At 50.0% G+C, this 16816-nt stretch overlaps 1 protein-coding gene across 1 annotated transcript in view; it reads left to right on the forward strand.

Moving 5' to 3' along the window:
- LOC147733202 (mucin-2-like) overlaps positions 1 to 16816 on the forward strand; it is a 1332790-nt gene that overhangs the window by 537185 nt on the left and 778789 nt on the right. The gene's annotated exons all lie outside the window — the stretch shown is intronic.

The following is a 16816-nucleotide window of genomic DNA, read 5'->3' on the forward strand; positions in this document are numbered from 1 at the left end:
GGAACAATGGAGAAGTATGTAAACAAAACAGTTGTCAACAACTGTCATAAAGTAGTCTATCTGCCTCTGGTGAAGTAAGGTGTAGCACATTCCAGAGGGACGAACCTCGCTTATGTTTTCAACTCCCACTGCCACTATCATACATATCACAAGTAGTTGGTGGGACACTAACACCAGAATTCTGGCTCGCTTGGGATGTTAAAAAAGCTTCCTGCTGTAATTTGGTACCTGTGGGTGAACCCTTATGAAGAATTCTAAGTTTTTTGAACCAAGTTCTTTCTCACTTTGCAATCCAGCATAAAGAGATTGTCATTGTAATGTGACCAGTTCACTTGAGGATTATGACTGTATGAGCAGAGAACCTCTGGAGATAATTCAGAAAGTTTTCTTTGTAAAGCCACACTCCTGCATTTTTCAAATGCGAAGGCAGGTATTAAAGTTCAGAGTGCAGAAGGGTACCCTTTTCTGATACTAGAAGCATAGTAATAAATAACATAAATTATATTCCCCTCACTGGGGAACGTCCCCTAGGTGCACTGCCAATGATCCCAACAGCAAGAGTATTGACATTGATCACCAAATTCACTCATAGATTGATTCACAATGATGACGTTTATTTCAATCATTAATTTCTAATTGGGCAATTTCTCAACTTTAAATCCTTTATCTTTCAATCTTAGATGATTCTTATTCAAATGAGCATAAGAATATTCTCTTCATTCGCAAATCGATCATCCCAATACATTTTGGGATGGAGTTACCCTTCATCTGGGGCTACAAGCCAATAAAAAGATATTAGTAGGGAAAAAACCTATTATATCCAACGAAGAGCACATGTTCAAAAAATGATAAATTGCTTGAAAGAATTAGGAACAGCCAGGGTGATGAAAATTCACATAGTGATTATAGTACGTACCTTTATTCTAAACACACTTAGGGCCCCACTAGGATCTCGGGCGGATCGCCAACTCCCGCATGGCGGTGGCAGTCCGCCAACATCTGTCCCCGCCCGCCACCCATTTCTCCCCTCCATATTACAATGGCGGGGGGACCGCGGTGGACAGAAAGACCGTCTGCCGCTTTTCCGACAGGTCAACAAGTCGACCAGGCGGAAAAGAGTTTAATATGGTGGCAGTGTCTGTTAGATACCGCCAGCCATATTACCATGGGGGAGAAAACATGCCTTTCAAAGGCATGCGGGAATTGCTTGTGGGTGCCTGTTGCAAGGCCCCAGGGACTCGGACTCTGGGGGCTGCACATGGGGGGTACCTATTAGGCCTGGGCGTAGTTCGCGGAGTCGGACTCCGCGGAGCTACGCGAAGACGTAGTTGCACTCCGCGAACTACGCGTAGCTCCACAACCATGCGGAGTTGCTTGCTGGGCCCGTTCGCGCGCCGTTTTTCGTCTTCGGGAGCGCGGTGCGCATGTTCGGGGCGTTGCCTGCATGCTCGGGATGGCTAGCGCGCTAAATTACCCCAGAGGTTTGTCCCGCCTGCTTGCGTTCCCTTATTTCCTGTTCCGGGTCAATTAACGTGGTCGCGTTGTGCAAGACATGTTCGGGAACTCATCTTCTCGTTCGCGCGTCCTTATGGCTTTATCGCGCTTCCAATGACGTTATCGCGTTCGCACAGTCGCACGGGAGGGTTTACAAACATGGTGGCAGACGCGACCGGGAAAAAGCGAACGCAGAACCAAGGTAAGCCATTGCCGCGCACGCGATAATGTTATTTAGCGCGCGACAATGTTATTTAGCGCGCGACAACTACGCTCCGCACCGGATAGCGGAGTTATCGGCAGCTACGCGAACTCCGCGGAACGCGGAGTTGCCAAAACTCCGCAAACTCCGCAAACGGAGCGTAGTTCTTCGCCCAGGGTTAGTACCTATGGAACCCCCTGCAGTTCCATGCACAACTTGGCAGACACCGCGCGGTGCCTGCCATGTTGTGCATAGAAGTGCACGACATGCCTTCCTGGTATTGTGGCGGGCGGTGCTGAGTGCACCGCCCGCCACAATGTCAGGAATGCAGGATGCGCCCACCACTGTGGTGGGCGCATCCTAATGGACCACAAGGGACCCCCGCCCTTATGGCAGGCGGTCCCATTTCACGATAGGACAGGCGTGGTGCGTCCATTGGGGCGTGGGGGCGTAGCCCCCCCCACCAGCAGCAGCTCCCTCAGCATCTTTGAACTTAAGTAAACTAAATCAGTTTACTTAAGTTCAAAGACGCCGAGGCCGGGAGAACTGACAATCATGTCATTCAACATGACCTCGGACCGCCCACCCCCTTCAGAGTCTGAAGGGTGTGGGCGGTCTGGCGTCATGTTGAATGACACGATTGTCACCAGGGGCAGCAGGCAGCACCACAAATGCGCATGAGTGGACCCCGTATCTCTGCAGTACCTGGGCAAGGGCCGCGTCGTACCAGAAATCTGTCTCCCCACTGTGGGCATCGCAATCATGATCCGGAATAATTCGCCACAGGATCTAAACTCAGTAGTTGTTTCGGGTTGATGGCAATTTGATACGAGTATTCTTATTCATTTATTTATGCGTCTGAAGTCCACAGAATTGCGTGACGTGTTCAGTGTCGACACTGGGTTGGCACTGATTGCCCTAAACCTTAGCGAGACAAAATGCTAATCCTGTGTATGTATTTTGCACTGGGACTGCGTGAACAAAACCGTATGATCCTGGGCAGATGCGCTCAGTGTAAAACCACTGCATGACCGCACTGTGCGATCCTGGGCAATTATCACATATCTGATTACCTTCCTACAAATACTGAGATCAGGAGGCACAATGTACAAATCCTCCCGTGCATTGAATGTGCCCAACTAATATGTTGCTGCTTGCATGATAACAAAACTGAGTGTAACACAAAAATTCACTTTCCTCTCGCATCACAAAAGCGTTATCTCCAGAGCTGAGACAGGAATGTTTCTCCCTCCTCATTGACCAGTATCAGATAACGGCGCAGGAATCTTGCTTTAAGAACTGCGCCTGTTTTCTCAAGAGACGGCAAGGGGGGGTAGATGTGGGAGGGCTGTAGAGTGTTGCTGGCCGTTGCCTAATGTGCAACCGGAACATTTATTGGCTTATTTGACAAGTGAATACAGAAAACAAGCATTGGTATTTCCAATAGGTCTCGCAATAGGTCTCAAGTAGGCTGTGGGTACCTCTGGGAGCGGTCAGCGGTGGGGTGGGGTGCACTGGCTGCTTAGCACTTCCCCATCACTGTAGATCATTTCTACGGACCTTTTAGCTGTGAAAATAAAATGTTAATTGCAAATAGCGCAGATGGCATCTGCATTTCATTTGTTTTTGTGCCATCATAACACGTTCCCCAGACTCATGAAGTACTGGCCAGCCTAGGCAGACATACTTGTCTGGGAAGATTTCAGACCAGGTCTATTGACGTGACTGATGTCTAGGTAGGGAAGGGTAGTACCATGCACCCCATCTAACTGCTGTCTACACTTGGGGACTGTGCAGCCAGGGCATGTGTTTAACCAACCAAAATGACGTCCTTCAAACACAAGAATGTCTGTCATTTTTGCTTGTTTCACTACACGTTTGCTAGTGGAAGTAAACGAGGTATTTTTGTGAATGCTGAAAAGGGTCGAAAAATTCTGCAAATGTAAGACATTGGAGTAGGTTTCTGATTTTCTATCATGACTTTGTGAACAGGCTCATAGTGATTATACATGTCACCCACTTTGGTTGTTCCGCTCGCACGCTATGCGCGCTCCCCGTGGTACAGTTCGACAATGGTTTTATGCCTCACCACTTTCAAATGTTACCAGCCGCCACTGCGACAGTATGGCGGGCGGACAACGTCCGCCCACCATCTTAATGACCCCCTTAGTGCAGAAACCTCAAAATTACATAACGAATTGTGGACAAGCCCAATAGAAATGAGTGTACAAAGACAATGGCGTCATGTGTATTTGAAAACTCAAGGGAATAATTTACTGTATCATGCCATAACTCCATTATAAAAAGTACACAATGATGGTGACACCACATGCGTTAGAAAAACAATGAATGGATCATGCAATAAATTCCTTGTAGAGGGTATGCGTTACCCCTAAAAACTACACCTCATGTATATCACAGCGTGCTCGACTCATAAAATCAATACGTTGTAAAAGTTGCATTATAAAATCATAGTCAAAGTATTTCTGTTAATCGCAGCACCGTCATGTGCTACAATTAACAGAAATATTTTCACAATGGCCCACAATCAGCCTCCAGCCGTGCCCCATTAGGAAATGAAGTGCACAAGCTTCTTACTGCTAAATGCGTGCACAGGCTGCCATAAAAAAGCAAACATACTGTGGTATCTTCCATTGCAGGGGGGAATGCATATTTTGCCACTGTTTCACAGCCCTCCCCGATCGCCGTGGAATGCGCCGCTGTGACATCATTTAGAATGTCACAGTAGGCGAAGGTTCTGAGGCGAGCGCCCTGGGACGGACTACGACTGGCGAGCTGAGTAGGCAGCTGTGGCTGGGGTCGGTTATATCTGTAATGATTGGAGTTATGGGCCCTGGGCCCTCATGATAGGCGCAGCAAGGATGGACACGGACACCAGGAATGAGTGGTAGGAAAGGTCCAGAGCACGTGCGCTCAGCCTCTTTTATTGGCAGCGTCATGTGACACCATGACGTCTGTGGTGGGTGGGTGTAGAGTGTGTTACATTGCACAGGAACACTAGAACGTGTCCACACCAAGACACTACATCACTCCCCTTTTTAATCAATGAAAAGACCCAACTTCAGAATCTACATTTGGATAATATAACATCTCTCAGGATGCAGTGAAGTGTTCAGTTCCGCCAAGCTTTTCTATCCGCCGCTGCTTGGAAATGGGCAGATGGAGTTCAGTCTGTTTCGGGGAACTTTTGTCCGCTTTGGCACAGGTTGGTGGTGCTAGATGGAAACAGTCTGTAACCGACTGGGTAGCCCCTTTTTGTCCTCACAGTCTTTCTATAGTTGGCTTCCGTGGTCACGGGTGCGGTTGGAGTTCTTGTAGTTCGCCGTGGGTGATGGTACGTACCAGTTTTGGCCTTGGACTCACTGTGGGGACCTACTTCGCACTGACTTCTTTTTCACTCCTAACTGTGGCAACGGCCACGTGGATTTACTTCCTTCCATTAGTGACTGTGGCAACGGCCACAGGGATGTACTTCTTCCTGCTCTTCAACTGTGGCAACGGCCACGTGGAATACACTTCCTTCCATTCTTAACTGTGGCAACGGCCACGTGGATATACTTCCTTCCATGCTTAACTGTGGCAACGGCCACGTGGATATACTTCCTTGCGCTCTAGCAGTGGCTGGCATGCCACTCGGATCTCTCCTCTTCTTCCTTTCTTTTCGCGGTGGCAAACGTGCCACGCAGATCTCTCCTTTTCTTCCTTTCTGTTCACAGTGGCAGACGTGCCACACAGCTCTCTCCTCTTCTTCCTTTCTTTTCGCAGTGGCAGACGTGCCACACAGCTCTCTCCTCTTCTTTCTTTCTTTTCGCAGTGGCAGACGTGCCACACAGCTCTCTCCTCTTCTTCCTTTCTTTTCGCAGTGGCAGACGTGCCACACAGCTCTCTCCTCTTCTTCCTTTCTTTTCGCAGTGGCAGACGTGCCACACAGCTCTCTCCTCTTCTTCCTTCTTTTCACAGTGGCAGACGTGCCACACAGCTCTCTCCTCTTCTTCCTTTCTTTTCACGGTGGCTGGCGTGCCACCCGGATCTCTCCTTTTCTCCCTTCCTGTTTTGCGACATCACTCGGTCCGATCTTGCATCTTCTCTCCTGACCTGGCTCCTCCATGCAGGGCGCGCCCGCTGCATGTGTGATCCTGGTTTGTCCCCGACTGGAACACTTCCTCCTTCTTCCTCAGCTTCCAGAGTTGGTGTCGCGAACCCTCTTCTCTAGATTCTTGTTGGTGACGTTCGTGGGATGGTGTTCAGAGACCTTGACTAGGTCGAACGTCCTGGACCATTTGGCGGTCCGCTCCTGCTGATGTTTTGGCAGGTTTCTTCGGTCGTCCTGTCGGACTTTCTGATGTAGTTTAGAGAACCCGTTGCGGGTCATACTTGGTACGCGATCTTTCTGTGGATCGGCTTCTGGGGGTGCCACGCTTAGTGGTCTTCTTCGGTAACTGTTCTGCACTGTGGCGTTACCTGTGCCCTTCTTCCATCTCGTGGGGGCTGTGCCTTGCCACGTGGTGCGTTATCTGCGCCTGTACTTTTCTAGGCTCTTGGACACTTGTTGCGTGTCGTCGGTATTTGCAGCTTTGGCTGGCGTCGATTTCTTGCTGCTTTGGCTGACGTCCAGTGCTTTGCTGCTTTGGACCGTCGGGTACTTGCTGCTTTGGCTGGCGTCAGGAGTTTGCTGCTTCGGACCGTTGGCGGGAGTAGTTGATGCTGCGGTGATCTCCTGTGGCCACTAGGAGTTACTGCTCTCTCCGTCTTCTGATCTCGGCAGTTTTATTCCCTGATCGTTCCTCCAGTGCTTGGCAGTCGTTTTCTCCAGACGTTTTGTCCTTGCTTGGATGCTTGGTGAGGTGTTGATGTTAAGTGAGACATTCGCGCCTCTTCCCACGTCGCTTCAGAAGTGGCAGCCGCCGACTCCTTGCTGGTGCGTGTGGGTGTCTTCTGCGCAGAGCGCGCTTTCCGGATTCGGCCGTTAAGATGCTTTCTCTTGGGGCGCTACTCCGTCTGTTGCCTCTAGATGGTGCTAACTTCTTTTGCTTTGTGCAATGCTTGTTTCAGTGCTGGAGGATGTTGGTGCACTAATGCTTTTGGCCACTGGGTGGCAGTGTTGCTGGATCTGTTAGCAGCCTGTCTTGTCTTTCCCGGGTGTGCACTCTACTGCTTCAGTGCACAGGGGGTTGGAGCTGTTGCTGAGCATGGGTGAGTAGATTTTCTTTGCTTTTAGTGTTCCAGAATTGTACCGAATTATAAATGTGCTGAAGTCAGGCAGACATTGCAAAAGCACTGTTTATGTCCCTCTGGTGTTGTGCAGCTTTGATGCTGGGGGCAAATTTGGCAGTCTCTGTGGGTGCACCGGTGGTTCCTCTTGTTTCAGTGTCCCGGTGGGGCTTTTGTAACTTCTGGCGGTGTTGACCGCTTTGCCGGCACTCTGCCCCTCACGGAGCACACAAGGAGGGGGCTCTTATTCTGAAGGCGGCGCTGGCCTCGTGCAGGCGCTTACTTCTCCCCTGCTCCCGTGCACTCCGCTCCTCACACGGAGCACACGAGGAGGGGGGGCGCCTCTTGCTCTTGGCGGCGCTGGCCGCTTGCAGACGCTTGCTTCCCCTTGCCTCCTCTCCCCGTCCGCAGCCGCCTCGGCAGTACTCACGCGGGCGGGGTGAAGGTGTTGTGCTCTGGCGGGGAAGCGCGTCGCTCCGTTCACTCCTCCCTGGGCGGGGGCGCTCGAGGCAGGCCGCGGTTGGGCCCCGCCGGCTCTGTGTTCAAGGAAGTTCTTGGTCCGCTGGCCCCACTTTCGCCGGTCTCCCGCCGCTGCAGCTTCTACACACACACGCTGCGCGGCGGAGACCTGCCTTGCTTCTCGCAGGCCGCGGGTGGGCTCCGCTGGCTCTGCAGTGACTGTCCTTCTCTGGGCGCTACCGGCAGGCCGCGGGTGGGCTCCGCTGGCCCGGACCACGTCGCGAGGGGGGTCGGGAGGCGGTTAGCTACTCCGCTCCCTCCCCCTCGTTGATATTGTTCACTATCGGGTCCGGCCGCCTTCCCTTCACGCCGTGGCTTACTCTGGGCCCCGCCGCTTCCGTTACACACGCGGCGGGGGCAAGGGATGACTCGGGCAGGCCGCGGGTAGGCTCCGCTGGTCCTGCTTGTTTACTGGCACAGTTAATGTTGGGCACTTCGCCCCAGGGGCTCACCTTCGGCCGGCAGGCCAGATGCTGCGTCGCGGTCGTGGCGGGTGGACTCCGCCCGGCCCGTGCCCCACTCTGGTGGGGTTCTTGCTTTGCGGCGTCTCAGGTGGGCTCTGGGCGGTCCGCTCATTCCTCGTGTCTCATGTTGGTGGCGGCTGACGCGGGTGGCTTCGGTCGGCTTGCTGTTCGCCTCTCGGTGGCTGCTGGGCTCCGACGTGCTCACCGGCTTCTCGGCTCGCTGCACCTTGCTGCGGGGGATGCCCTTCAGACGGGCAACTCTCTCCCCCTTTTCCTCATTGTAGGGTAGTGGCACGCATGGGTTTCACTACCGACCTCGTCGCCATTGTAATGATTGGAGTTATGGGCCCTGGGCCCTCATGATAGGCGCAGCAAGGATGGACACGGACACCAGGAATGAGTGGTAGGAAAGGTCCAGAGCACGTGCGCTCAGCCTCTTTTATTGGCAGCGTCATGTGACACCATGACGTCTGTGGTGGGTGGGTGTAGAGTGTGTTACATTGCACAGGAACACTAGAACGTGTCCACACCAAGACACTACATCATCCGCTGTGTATCTTTACCAATAAACTCCACAGTTTGTATCTTATACTGTGTGAGCCTCCTTCTTCCAAATGTCACACTGGCGAAGAGGACAAACGGGACGTGGAAGCAGAACTGACCCCAACACGCAAAGCATTTACAACTCCAGACATGCAGAAAAAAACTGGGGCATCGTAGTTCCACAGTAATCAGCAAGAGAAGAACCGAAAGGTAACCGGATCCATCTAAGTGCATTTTGAACGGAGGGAAGCACCAGCACCTAAAAGAAAAGTCTGCGTGTGGCTGAACGGAGGTTGAGACGGACGTCGGGTGCACTCCAGGCAAGTGTCAGCGCACAAACAAATTGCTAAAAATAGAGTGTGTGATCGTGTGTGGCTAAACAGAGGATTTCACGGACGTCGGGAGCACTACAGGCAAGAGTCAGCACTCGTCTAGTTTTAGTAGAAATGACCGTATGATCGCTGTGAGAAAGGATCACTGTCACGGCTAGCTGGGTGTTTTTGAGTACTAAGTAAGACAGTCTCCTAATTGCGCTGCGGGGGAAGAAGAAATCGTCATCTGACGGAGGAGTTAAACTTTTAGCATGCTGGTGGGGGACTGAGAGTTTTGCAACGGTCTTGAGAAAATATAATGTGGTAGCCAGCGAAGGAGATAACGTTGACTTACACCAGGTTTGTGTGAAAGTTGTGAGTGGCAAAAAGTGCCCTACTGAACTCTGTTTGACACTGGCCATTGTGCTAAGACTAAACGCAACAAGGACATACGTCTGGCACTTAATTTCGGAGCTAGTAAAAGGAATGACGAATGGGGATTCACATGCAAAAGACTCTAAGAATGTACATTCCAAGTGTAACATCGCCATCTACTGGGCAATACGAATACTGACCTGTGTGGTGTCATTGCTTTCGTTTGGCAAAGACGACAAAGATTCCAGAAACTGAACTTCATTGGGTGCTCTGCTCCCCTTGTGGAAGAACGAAAGGATTCATTATCTTTCTCCCCTCCTCTTACTGTAATAGTTAGAGTGTGATAGTTTACACACAGTATACAGTGTTATACCGCATTTTCCATCATAATGTTGTTCTGAGTGTAACGCCCCCCGCTTTGCATGACACATGATTATTAGCTATTTCCATGAGGGAAAAGGGAACCAGACTTCATAGGGCCCTGATCTCCTAGCAAAGTCAAAATAGGGTGTCTTTTTATAGAAACACAAACCTAGTTGGAAAACATGCAGAATGTAACGCCCCCACCTTTTTTTTTTACCTAGTCCAGGGGATCCCACTATTAAGTGGAACAAATGGAAGAAGGTCTTCCTTAACTATGCAGAGTTGTGTGTGGACCCAACCTAGGCCTGGAAAGGAAAGTAGCGTTGATGTCATACTACATGGGGGCGGAAGGAGAAGAAGTGCTAGAACATCTCCCAGAGTTGAGCGCACATGAGGCGAGGGGATTGAATGAATTCGAAATTAGTATAAAAAAACTAGATTTACACTATAGTCCCAAAACAAGCACTATTATGGAACGGTATAATTTTGGGTAAAGAGGGCAGAAGGAGGGAGAATCGATTGAAGATTTTGTCTCAGATTTAAGGAAACTAGCTGCCACGTGCAAGTTTGGAGCTGCATGAGAAGAAAGAATCAGAGATCAGTTTGTGTTAACATGCAGGACCAAGCGTGTGCGTGAGGAGTTGTGGTTGAAAGAGGATCTACCACTAAGAGAGGTGCTCATTGTGGCCAAGCAGGTAGAGCACATGATGCAGTGTGTTAGTGAAATCAAACAAGACAACTAAAGCAAAGTCAGCGAGAGCAAAGTTAAAGTGAGTGAAGTGGTGGCAGAAGAGGAAGGTGTGTTGGCAGGTAAAGAGCAGAAAAGTGTGCAGAAAGAATAGAAGGAGAGCAAAGGTAGATGGAGTTTCAAGGGCAACTGCTATAGGTGTGGCAAGCAAGGACATATGGCGAGCGACAAGGATTGTCCTGCATTGAAATACACTTGCAGTAAATGTGGCAGGAAGGGTCATTTCAGAGAAAGCAGGAGTGGTCAGGGATACAAGAAACAAGGGAAGGATAATACAGCATGTGTGTGAGAAGAAATCGTCTTGCAGGTGCAGAGCGGACAGGTCAGCAATCCTAAAGACATGATAAAAGTTGAAGAGACAGGGTTGGAGGCCATGTTTGACTCTTGCTCAAAGATAACAATCATTAATGCCAAGGAATTTGAAAGGGTGGCCAAAGGGAAACAAGTTGAGCAAAATGGATGTCAGGCCAGTGGGCTCTGGTGGTCAACATGAAAGTGTACTTCTGGGGCACTGTAGGCTACAAGGACAGATTGACAGTCTCCAAGATCTATGTGTCCTTAGAGGGGGACAACATACTGGGATGGCAAGCACAAAAAGAACTAGGTGTATACCTCAATCCCAACAAAACCCCACATATTTTGGTGCAAGAGGTGGGTGAGGATCAGGGAAGAATTGAAGAAGAGTTCAAGGAAGTGTTCAGCGGGGAACTAGGGTGCCTCAAAAACTACTCACTCAAAGTAAAATTGAAGGAGCACGCAGTACCAGTTGTAGCGAAAGTAAGAAACCTCCCCATAGCTATCCAAGAGGCAGTCAGAGCAGAACTAGAGAAACTGTGTAACCTAGGAGTAATCGAACCTGTGGAGGCAACGGAGTGGTTGGTGCCGATCATCGCAGAGAGGAAGAAATATGGGTCAGTTTGTTTATGCATTGACCTCAGGGCTCAAAACAAGGAGGTGGTAGTTGCAAGTTCCCGCTGCCCAACATCACACAAATGATGAGCTTGTTGGAAGGAGCGAAAGTATTCTCAACATTAGACTTAACGTCGGCCTATTTCCAAATCAGGCTGCATGAAGATGCCCAGGAACTCACGGCGTTTCTCACACCAATGGGAGCCTTCAAATTGAAGAGAATGCCGTTTGGTCTCGTCTCGGCCGCAGCGGTGTTCCAAAGACTGATGGGCAGCGTTCTTAGAGGCATTCCAGGTGCTATCAAGATGATGTGTTGGTCTTTGGTGTGGACGACGGGCAACACGATACAAGATTGAGCCAAGTGCTGGTGAGATTCAGGGAGCAGGGCCTCACAGTGAAGAGAGAAAAATGTAATATTGGATGTAAAGAATTAGACTTCTTGGGTCACAAGGTAATGCCGGGAGGCATTCAGCCCAAAGCAGAACTCCAAAACACCATAATCAATTTGGTTCCACCAAAGAACAAGGAGAAAATGAAATCTTTTATGGGAATGGTGGAGTTCTACAGCAAGTTCGTGCAGAACTTCGCAGGGAGGACCTATGCCATACGTCAATTGCTCAAGAAGGAGCTGAGAGGCGCACACAGTGAAGTCAATAATATAAGGGAGTCCAAAATGAAATGTAGATCTTCAGTTCTTATTTGTAAAAGTTTTCTTTATTTTCATGTACAGCGGCACAGCCAACGCGTTTCATTCCCATTCGTGCCTTGGGAATTTCATCAGGGCATGTATTAGTCAGTCTAGTCTGTGCGGTTTCTCTCGAGGTCGTACTTCTTCGAGAACAATTTGAAGGACGGTCACAGTAGGTCACAATGTGTACCTGCAGAATGCTTTGTGTTAAGTTCCAAGTGAAATGAAGATCCAAGTTCCCACGAGATATCAGGTCACTGTCACTATGACAAACCAATAAAAATAGAGATTCCGGACCCCTCGGGGGGACTCCAGAGGGGAAGGGGAGTCTGAGCGCCCAGAGAAGCTTCCAATATTCCAGGAGGAGGAGCAGCGGAGAACGGGGGCCATACCTAAGGCACCGTGGCGTCACTACGCTTCTGCAGACCCTACTGAAGCCGGAGACTTCTCTGGGCACTCAGACAGTCATTTTGGACTCCCTTATATTATTGACTTCACTGTGTGCGCCTCTCAGCTCTTACATAACCATTGGTCTGATATACATCCTTGGCAGCGGATGGTGAGAGTAGCCGCACCGCCTAATAATTTTGAAACACGAAGTGGATGTGCGAAACCTTGGTCAGCTGCTGGTTGCTTCTGCTTATTGCTCAAGAAGGACACTGGTTTTCAACTTCGGATGAAGAGTGCCAAAAAGAATTGGAAGACGTGAGGAAAGCACCAGCAGAAGCCCCAAACTTCAAAGCGTTCATACAGGACAGGAAAACGGTGGTGACAACAGACACGAGTTCCAAAGGACTCGGCGCAGTCCTTACACAAGTGGGAGAGAGTGGCGAGGAAACCATAGCCTTCGCATCTAGATCCCTCAGAAAGTCTGAGGCCAATTACTCAGTAATAGAGAATGAGGCTTTGGCGGTACACTGGGCCATGAACAAGTTCAGAGATTTCGTCTGGGGAACAAAGTTCAACCTGAGAACCTACCACAAGCCCCTGGTTGAGATATTCAACAAAAAAGGGCTCGACGCGATCTCCAGTAGGATCAGACGTTGGGTCGTAAATCTACAGGAGTATACGTTCAACGTTGAATACGTACCTGGGACGAGAAATCTCACAGCAGACTGCCTCTAACGCCTTGTGGGGGAAACGAAGGAAGAGGAAGCAGGCGAAGAGTACAAAGGAGATAAGGACGAGACACAAGAAGAAAAGGTGTGCGTAATTACTCAAGGGGCCGTTGGAGAAGAAAGGTGGAAAGAGGCCCCTAGAACAGATGACCAGTTGATGGAAGTGTATGCGAGGGTAAAAGACAATTGGAAGCACAAAGACAAACAGGACATAACTCTACGCCCATTCTGGATGATCAGGAATGAATTGTCCGTCATTGACGAATGCCTGTTCCGTGGCACAAGGCTGATATCGCCCAAAACCCTGAGGGAGTACCTAATAGATCTGGCCCATGAAGGACACCTGGGTATCACCAAAACAAAACAGAGGATGCATGGAGACTATTGGTGGCCCAGCATGGACAAAGAGATCGAGAGGAAAGTAAGAGACTGCATACCATGCATCGTCAGCGACAAAGTGTTGAAGCAACACACGTCTCCCATGCAATGCAGACCACTCCCGTTGGCGCCCTGGGAAGAAGTGGCACTGGACATAGTGGGCCCGCTGACGGGTGAAATCCGCACCCCATATGTCTTGGAACTCGTGGACCTATATTCGAGATGGCCGGAGGTGAAGATTGTATCTGCGATCACCAAGAAAGTGGTTATTGAGTTCCTACAGGAACTATTCATCAGGGAAGGTCTACCCAGTAGCCGGTTGACAGACAATGGGGTACAACTCTGTGCAAAAGAAATGAAGGACTTTCTTGAAGTTAATGGGATTGAACACAAACGCTGCGCTCTGTACCATCCGGAGACCAATGGGATGGTTGAGCGGTTCAACAAAACCCTTAAAGAGAGCATCCAGCTGGCAAGAAGTAACGCTCTGAATTAGAAAGAAGAAATTGGGAAGCGCATAGAAGCTTACCGTCTGACTCCTCACCAGACAGCGGAGGCCACTCCATTCGAACTACTCCGAGCAAGAAAACCCAACACGAAACTTTCACCGAGGTGGATGGGATGGCAAAAAGGGTGGATGGGACACTCTAAAGAACCACAAAGGTTAGACAGGGAGCACAAAGCCATGTTGGACAGGAAAGACAGGTTTGACAAACTTCACTCTGTAAAAGATGTAGGGTTCCAAGTAGGAGACGCAGTAAAAATCAGAGCACCAACTGGCAGGGCGAGCTGGTCTGAGTTTACTAAACCCACAAGAATAGTCACACTGTTTAAAAATGCTGTAAAAACTCAAGAGGGGAAGATCTGGAATTTAGGGAGAGTGGTAAGATGTCACTTCCCCGAAGTGGACAAAGACATTGAGGATAGAAGTGTAGTCAATCCTCAGACAAGGGGCGACCTGCCCATGAGGAGGGGCCCTGGGGAATCCTATCTTACCCGCAGAACTAGCCACAGGGTGGGTAGTCGGCCCAAACACCTGGAGCAGTATGTTACCAAGTAGAAGTTATGTTATGTTCAAATGTTTCTTTCATGTATTGCCTTTTCTTGTTTTGTGCAGGGAAGGGGTGTGTGTGGTATCTTCCATTGCGGGGGGGAATGCATATTTTGCCACTGTTTCACAGCCCTCCCCGATCGCCGTGGAATGCGCCGCTGTGACATCATTTAGAATGTCACGGTGGGCGAAGGTTCTAAGACGAGCACCCTGGGACGGACTACGGCTGACGAGCTGAGGAGGCAGCTGTGGCTGGGGTTGGTTATATCCGCTGTGTATCTTGACCAATAAACTCCACAGTTTGCATCTTATACTGCATGGGCCTCCTTCTTCCAAATGTCACACATACCTCCTGCCACTCCCGGTGATGCGAACTCTTCAAGGGTTCTGCTGTGTGCGCGCTTCAAATAGGACACTGAACGTTCTGAGTGAGAGATGTGCCCGCGCGCACATGCGCGCAGCTTCCTGGGATCACTGATGGTGAGTACCTTGATACATGCTGAATTGGCTGAGGGTGTATCCTAGTAAGTCCCTAGTATATGGTACTAAGGTACCTAGGGCCTAAGTACACCAGAGGTCCCCCTTGGGCTGCAGCATGTGTTATGCCACCCATAAGGGAACCTTCAAACTGTAACTACAGGCCTGCCATTGCAGCCTGTGTAAGCTAGTGCTAGCAGCACTTATGACAGATATAGGTTTTCCTATATCTAAGGTCAGAACATCCCTACAACCTTTGGAGTCCCTTCTGCCGGGGTTGTAAGTCCATCAATCATTGTGATACATAGAGTGGCCATTAGGTGATGACCATATCTAAACTGGCTGTAACAAACCCAGTTATGTTTGGTATCAGGCATGTTGGAATCAACCCCCACACCCTAAATGGTGTAGGAGATATGATTTCATGCACTGTAAAGCTCCTACGGGAGGCCCTCAGTGCTTCCGGTACCAGTCTTCTAGATCTGACAGAAAGCACAACATGGCTGCTGCCGACCAGAGACCCGATTCTGCCCTTCTGCTTCTGAGCCAAGCTCAAGCAGAGCAGGCAGAGCAATAGGTATCCTGTCACAGGGAGGTGTGATGACCTCCAAGACAAAGTTAAGTGTATTGGAGCAGGGTGGGGGTCTTTCCAGTGCCACTCAGTCTGTTTGAGGGGCACATTTGGTGCCATCCTTGCATAGTCCAGTTCAAACCAGCTCAGGTAACCATTGGCTCCCGCTCATCATCCCAACCCTTTCCTTAGGGTACCTAAGGGCTTACCTGTAGGTGAGTCAATAGATTTGTTGTGAGATTCGATTCAATTCCAACTCCACTTCAACTTCTTGGCCAACATCATGGCCAAGCCGCGCTGACCATGCCAGACTGATCGTAACATCCTTTGTATAAGGGCTGAGACAGCAACTGAGAAGACTCGCCTGCACCTGACCTTGTCGTCCTGCAGCTCGCTGCACCATCAATGTCCATGCTCCATACAGGTTCCATCCTGGGCCTGTGGACATCTAAAGAAATTCAAATGAATTTCTCTTGGAGTGAAACAGTCACTCCCCTGCATCTGCAGGCACCACAACAAGATCAACCTGTCTGCCATACTTGGGCTCCCCCAGACTCCAAAAGGCTCAGCAACACAGGTGGTGGTCCGGCATTCTTTCGAGGCCTGAGTTGTCCGGTCATCAAATTGAGGCCAGCATCCCTCGTAGAACGCCCTTCAACCAAACCCCTGTGCATGTGTCCCCCTGCAACACTTCATCACACGGTACCCGCATCGGTTGCCACGATCGACTCATATCAACTGAGTCTGACACATCAAAAGGTTGTATCAACAAGTCTGTCCCAGCTATAACTGACCTTTACCGACACGGTTAGTTGAAAGGATGACTCTGTCATCTTCAGCATCCCGGTGGCTCTGGCTGAGCTACCGAATCTCTGTGACCGTACTTGAAGCCTCTTCGTCAACTGACCTGTTTCACTGAACTTGAGTGACCTTCATCTGCCATGTCTCCTGGACGACCTGGTCTGGCATAGACTCTGTCCCCTCTGCTTTCAGGTACTTTTTGCCACAAATCCACAACAGAGTCCCAACAGACTCTTTCCTCCTTCTAAAACAGCGGTCTCATCCTGAATTCCTTCATAGTGCTCAACAGTGGCTGTAGGTATCCAGATTCTGAGGGAATCCATCAGTGGGGTAGCTCTCGAACCTTCTGTCTTGCATGGGGGGTCCTCAGGGTCCACTGTTAAGTGTCCTTCTTCTTTAATATTGCAACTGCGACTTACCTATTGAGCCTGCGGTTGTGTTACCATTCTGCACATGTCCTCAGTGGGGTTCCTGGTTACTTACCTCGGGTGGTTCCCTCGTGTGGTTCTTTGGGTCCCCTGCACATCTATGTCTTCTGGGTATAGTCTTGACTGAAGTCGTAGTTTGCATAC

This window comes from Lissotriton vulgaris, chromosome 2_1 (assembly GCF_964263255.1).
Source record: "Lissotriton vulgaris chromosome 2_1, aLisVul1.2, whole genome shotgun sequence".
Lineage (NCBI taxonomy): Eukaryota > Metazoa > Chordata > Amphibia > Caudata > Salamandridae > Lissotriton > Lissotriton vulgaris.